Raw genomic sequence first — 6000 nt, 5'->3', positions numbered from 1 at the left:
TCTACATAGATATATTTTATGGTGATCATTTTCTGTTCTCAAAAAATAAAATCGATTTGTTTTATCCACATATAATGATTTTCATAATATAATATATCTATAAAACCATTTGAATCATAATATTTTGATAAATACAAAGGTTCTAATGTATAATGTTTTATATTGTTACCTTTTGTATTTGGTAATTTGATTAAATCGAATAAATTTATTTTTATATTATTATCTTTTTTTATTTTTGGAATTGTTTAATTTTAACAGGAAAATCATCTATTTTATAATTACTTTCAAATTGTTTATAATGTGTTAATCTATAAGTATGTTGATTATAATCTTCAACTGGATGTAAACAACTAATAATTGACCATAAAAAACATTTATTATCTTCATTTTGTACATTGATAACAGCATTAGTTTTAAATGTAAAGTCATAAATATTATTTCATCTATTAAACCTGATCCTTCAAAATATTTCTCTTCTATTTTAGTTTTTACTTCATTATAACATTTATCTAATTTTTCATCTATATGTTGTTTTGAAATAATATGTTGTGAATGAGAATTTATATCATATATTGGTTTATCTTCTGGGGCCGGTTGCATAGTCGTGGCTTAGACTTAATACCAGTCTAAGACCAACTTAGTTCTATAGCCAATCTAACAACTTAAGACCAGTCTTAAGATTTAAGACCACTTTTGGACTTAAGTCATGACTGTGCAACTGGCCCCAGATTTTATAAATTTAATTTTAGCCGATATACTAATTTTAGGGTATTCAACATCAGTAATTATTTTCATAATACTTTTCATATTTTCTAAATGTTTTTATTTTCTTCTAATGTTTTGCCTTTATGAAATTTAAACTCAATAGCAGCTGGTCCAATATCACTTTTGAATGCTACGGTTATTTCAATATCTTTTTTATTATCTAATGAATTAATATGATTTCTTACATCTTCCATGTATTGCCTTATATTGTTTATTTTAATTTTTATTCTTTTAATTGTCTTCTGTTTCTTATCATTATCTTTATCAAAATAATCTTCACCTAAAATATCATTATTGATATTTCTAATATGATCTTTAGATTTTAAATGTTCTTTATAATATCTTTTATTACTGAATGATTGATTACATGTATCACATTTGTATGTTTCTTTTTCATTCTTCAATTCCTCTAATTCATTTTCTAATATATCATCTTTATATTCTATGTTTAATCTATTTTCTAAGTGAGATTTAGTTTTATTATGTCTTGCTTTTTGAGATTTATTCATATTGATTTTACATGTTTGACAGTAGTACTTCTTATTTGCTTCCATTTTAATATCCAATTTTTTATCAAAATTGATTTTAGAAGTTATTCATATTCATATACATGTATATGAATATCTTAAGAGTAATAGGGAATATGGGGGTTCAGGTTAAAGGTCGAAAAATAAATTCGAGTATGCGAGAACTTATTTTTCGACCTTTCGACCTTTGGCGTGAACCCCCATATTCCCTATTACTGTCAAGTTATTCATGCATTTTTGATTTATATGAATAAATTTCGCTTCGAAATCTTTAAATTTCTCAGGTGGATTATTCAATAAATTCACAACAGTCCATTGTGGATTAGTTTGACGCCAATCGTTCTTTTAAAGATCTTTCTTTCTCGAAGAAAGATTTTCATCTTTCTTTCTCGAAGGAAGATTTTTCTTAAAAACTTTGACTATGGTGAATCTTTTATGTGTCCGATAGTTAAACCTTCGGGTATTACACTAGAACACAAATTTTTAAAGATATTCATAACTTACTGAAGGATATCACAGTTTATAGGCTACCCGAAGATATGCAGTTGGATAGATCTTTTTGTTTCGAAAAGTTGTCCAATTCGTGTGAAATAGGGGGCTCGCATACGACAGTAAAAACGGTACTTGATATAATAAGTGAACTTCATCATTGATATTTTCACTAATCTACTTGAATTCCAAAAAGAACTGACAATGAAAAAGGGTTACAGCTGTGACTGATATAGGCCTAACTGATATTCCTTTGAACACTTTTTATATAAAGAAAAAAAAAAGGTCTTTAGAGGCGAAAAATCCGCGTTACCATCGAATTTTCAAAACTTGAAGGAATGGTTAATGCCTTGGTGACCACTGGTCTGTGTTCGCGGTTTTCTGAAATGAAAGTGGCCAAGTCTAAAGAACAACTATTGTATCAAATGATTTCAAATATTAGGAACCCAATGCGTTTAATGATTTAATTAATTGGTATCGCGCAGATTGGTTCAAAAGACGGGTGTTAGTCACCTTGTGATTTACGGGTAATTGTTTTTCAAGCATCGATTAATCTTATTATAACTTATTTGTAGGCGCTTCCCGCAAACATGTTCTATTCGTTGAGTTTTCATACGCAGTACTGTTCAGATTTCGAGTCAAGTAGTAAAAAAGTTTATTTGTTATATTTTTTTTTTGGAAGTTTATTTATTAGCATTACTATGCAGTGAAAATAACGCACTGTGGCAAGTGAGGTGCTGTGATCCAGATGTGTAACCTATTTAGGGGTAATATATTTCCATCATGTCAACGCCATTCAAAAGCAGTAGCAAAACATACTGCTGGTCTCTAGAAATAACAATACTACGACGACGCACTTTTCGAGTTCAACCACGATATTCGAGAAGTTTAAATTGGTCAGTGCTGGTCAATTTATGAATTTTCAATGGCGAATCCTTTCTAGTTTCACCAAATGCGGTACCGGTGTATCGTTCTTTCAAGAAGTTTCAATTGGTCAGTGGTGGTCAGTGATGGTCAATTTATGAATTTTCAATGGCGAATCCTTTCTAGTTTGACACCATAACGCGGTATATCGTTTTCATATTCGAGAAGTTTGAATTGGTCAGTGGTGGTCAGTGATGAATTTGCAATGATGATTCCTTAGTAGTTTGAAAACAAACATTACATGATACATATCCGAAATTCGAAGTCTAAGTGTTCAGACTCGGGGATATCTCAATTGGTCAGTTACTGACCATCATGGTGTCACCATTGTGGTCTAGGCCTAGCTCAAATGAAACATGCGGAACCGACGAAGGGGCCCAAAAGCATTCAATCCTGAGATGTGATCCAATTAAATGCCCTAACTGGAAAGGCAGTCTCTGAATTGGATGAAACAAAATCGGACAGGAGAATTAAAAATTGGGAAGGTCACAGGTACCTTCTACGAAGCCCACGCGGTAGGCCTATACTTTGAGCGTATTATTATGAAATCTTTTTTTAAACCACCATGTACCACGAAGTAATAAGCATCGTTATAAGCACTTGAAACAGCCATTAACCACTTGAAACTGTCAGATTGAACATCATACCGCATCCCCGCAAAGAGGGGTATAGTTCAGCAAACCGGAGTTTTCATTACCTCTCTAGACTACCCCGCCAACGGGTAGCCGAGCAAACCGGAAAACTCATAATGTCATGGAAATGCAATTCCAGGGTCCAGTTCCACAGTTCTGCGTTAAGATTTGACCCTGAGTTAACTCATTGAAAATGAACTAACTTTAACTCAGAGTCAACTTTAACTCACAACTGTGGAACTGGGTCCAGGTTTTTATTTTACGAAACGTTACAGATCTTAACTTAAGATTCCAGGATTAACGATTCCATTCCGTGTTTTATAAAACATAAATGTATTCCGGGAAATGAAAACAAGGTGATCTTAGTGCACTAACAACGCGAAGAGGTGAATACCTGGAACTGCTTTTTATGCTGAATCGTCCGCTGCATTGTCCCGAATTGTCCGGTGCGTTGTCCATTGATTTGTTCGTGACCCTTATAGGCCTACGGCTCTTCGGAACACACACTTCTCCCATGCCCAGTGGGAACGGCTTTAGGCTGCACGCGTAAAAATTGAAAGTTTGAACCGGTACAAAACGAGCTAGCAGGTGGGTGCGCAGCAATTATCCTACGTACCGTACCGTGATTAGTCTTCATAGGTAAACCTAACTGCAGTTTGAATACCAGTCCGTTGATGTTACGGGTTCCCCTACTAATGTCTATTTATTAATGGATGAGACCTGTTTTTCTTGGATATTTTGCTTACTTTTTGGGGTACATACCTCATTTATGTCTTTACAGAATGCCAAAAATCGCGGACAACAACTGAATATCCGATATATTTCCAGTTCTGTACCAATTAGATGGATTGGCAAAAAGACTCCTTAAGGCCAATTGAATGAGAGAGAAAATCCTCCATTTTGTGAAATTTCTTGAATTTTTACATTGTCACCATGCCTACGAAATGAAGTTATTTTTCTTGTGGGGTCTCAACAACTAAATCAGGGTGGCGTAGGCATGGTAACAATGTTCAAATCCAAGAAATTTGACAAAATGGAGGATTTTCTCTCTCATTCAACTGGACTTAAGGTCTTTTTGTCAATCCATCTAATTGGTACAGAACTGGAAATATATGGGATATTCAGTTGTTGTCCGCGATTTTTGGCATTCTGTTAAGACATAAATGAGGTATGTACCCCAAAAAGTAAACAAAATATCCCAGAAAAACAGGTCTCATCAATTAATAAATAGACATTACACTACCTACAACCGTAACAACACCTCTCAATGCAGATTTTTTAGATATCCTTCGATACAGTTTAAAGTGGATTAAAAAACGATATTTTAGGTCAGCTGCCAGTGCATTCTGTTCCTAATAAGACTTCTATCAGGTATGTATGACCAAAACTGACTGAGCTAGGCCACCAGGAATGCTCTCAAGTCAGGTTGAAATAGACATTAATGTCTATTTCAACCTGACTTGTTGAGAGCATACAGGCCAGGGTGGCCTAGCTCAGTCAGTTGTGGTGGTACATACCTGATTAAAGTCTTATTAGGACCAGAATGCATTGGCAGTCGACCTAAATCATCATTATTTAATCCATTTGAAACTGTATTGAAGGATATCCAAAAAATCTGCATTGAGAGGTGTTCCTGAGAGAAAAGACTCCATGATTTGAAAGTTTAACAATATGTCTCCATGCCTACCAACTGAAATTTGATATGTAGGTATGGAAACATATTGTTAAACTTTCAAATCAGGAGTCACTTCTCTTCATTTAACCCCTTTCAGTGAAGACTTTTTGGATATCCTTCAATACAGTTTCAAATGGATTAAAAAATGATGATTTAGGTCGACTGCCTGTCCTTTCTGGTCCTATTAAGACCTTTATCAGGTAGGCCTATGTACTACCAAAAATGAGCGAGCTAGGCCACCCGGAATGCTCTCATGTCAGGTTGAAATAGACATTAGGGGTACCAGTATGTATCCCTGCAACTGTATAATAAAATAGGCCTAAGTTTTTTTATTATACAGGGATAGTGGATCTGGTCTTTGATGTTGGTTTTATTCATTCACTATCAATTGTGACAAGTCCCTGTGGTTTGAGGAACAACGGCTAGGTACTAAAACTATAAACATCACTAAAAGGTCTAAAGTATAGGCCCTATTTATTATTGATTGTCTACGATCTTAATGGGATATTTTGCTTAGTTTTGGGTGTGCGAACCTCAGATAGGTCTAGTTAGTTACCTAATCGTTGGTGGTAAGCTTTTTATAATCGGATGGGCTATACCAACGTTGTCGTTAGGGATGACAAGGGCCAAAACACGGTTGAAAAAAGTAACAACAGTAACACTTCAAAAATATACTTTCGATTCATTTCAGTCCACAATTAATGGCTTGCCTTAATTCACAAACTGACACAGGTACCTTTCGAAATAATCCAATTTTATGTAGCCTATGTTTCGAGTGATTAATCAACATTATTTTGAGAAATTAATTAATTTCTCCACAAATACCGCCATTGGCCGCCATTTCTCTGTATTGCATACATGTGGCATGATAGACAAGGTGACCTACTAGGATTTATATAAAACTTCCAAGACGAAACGACATTTTTTATTTTCGATGGTTTTCCAACATATATTTCAAAACTTCGTGCTCTCATGATAAATAATAAAG

The 6000-nt window shown here is 34.2% G+C and overlaps 1 protein-coding gene across 12 annotated transcripts in view; it reads left to right on the top strand.

Moving 5' to 3' along the window:
* The first annotated feature begins 3635 nt into the window (after positions 1 to 3635).
* LOC141915498 (uncharacterized) overlaps positions 3636 to 6000 on the top strand; it is a 473311-nt gene continuing 470946 nt past the window's right edge. For 8 of the 12 annotated variants that reach the window (XR_012620964.1, XR_012620965.1, XM_074807059.1 and 5 more), the window contains exon 1: positions 3836 to 3976. The gene's annotated coding sequence lies outside the window, so the exon portion shown is untranslated. Of the gene's footprint in view, positions 3724 to 3822; positions 3977 to 5136; positions 5213 to 5415; positions 5439 to 6000 lie in introns of those variants that run through there. The other 4 variants (XM_074807054.1, XM_074807052.1, XM_074807056.1 and 1 more) reach the window with 4 other exon arrangements.

This window comes from Tubulanus polymorphus, chromosome 1, assembly GCF_964204645.1.
Source record: "Tubulanus polymorphus chromosome 1, tnTubPoly1.2, whole genome shotgun sequence".
Classification (NCBI taxonomy): Eukaryota; Metazoa; Nemertea; class Palaeonemertea; order Tubulaniformes; family Tubulanidae; genus Tubulanus; species Tubulanus polymorphus.
Note: the sequence above shows the minus strand (reverse complement) of the source record. Positions and strands in the feature narration are given on the sequence as shown.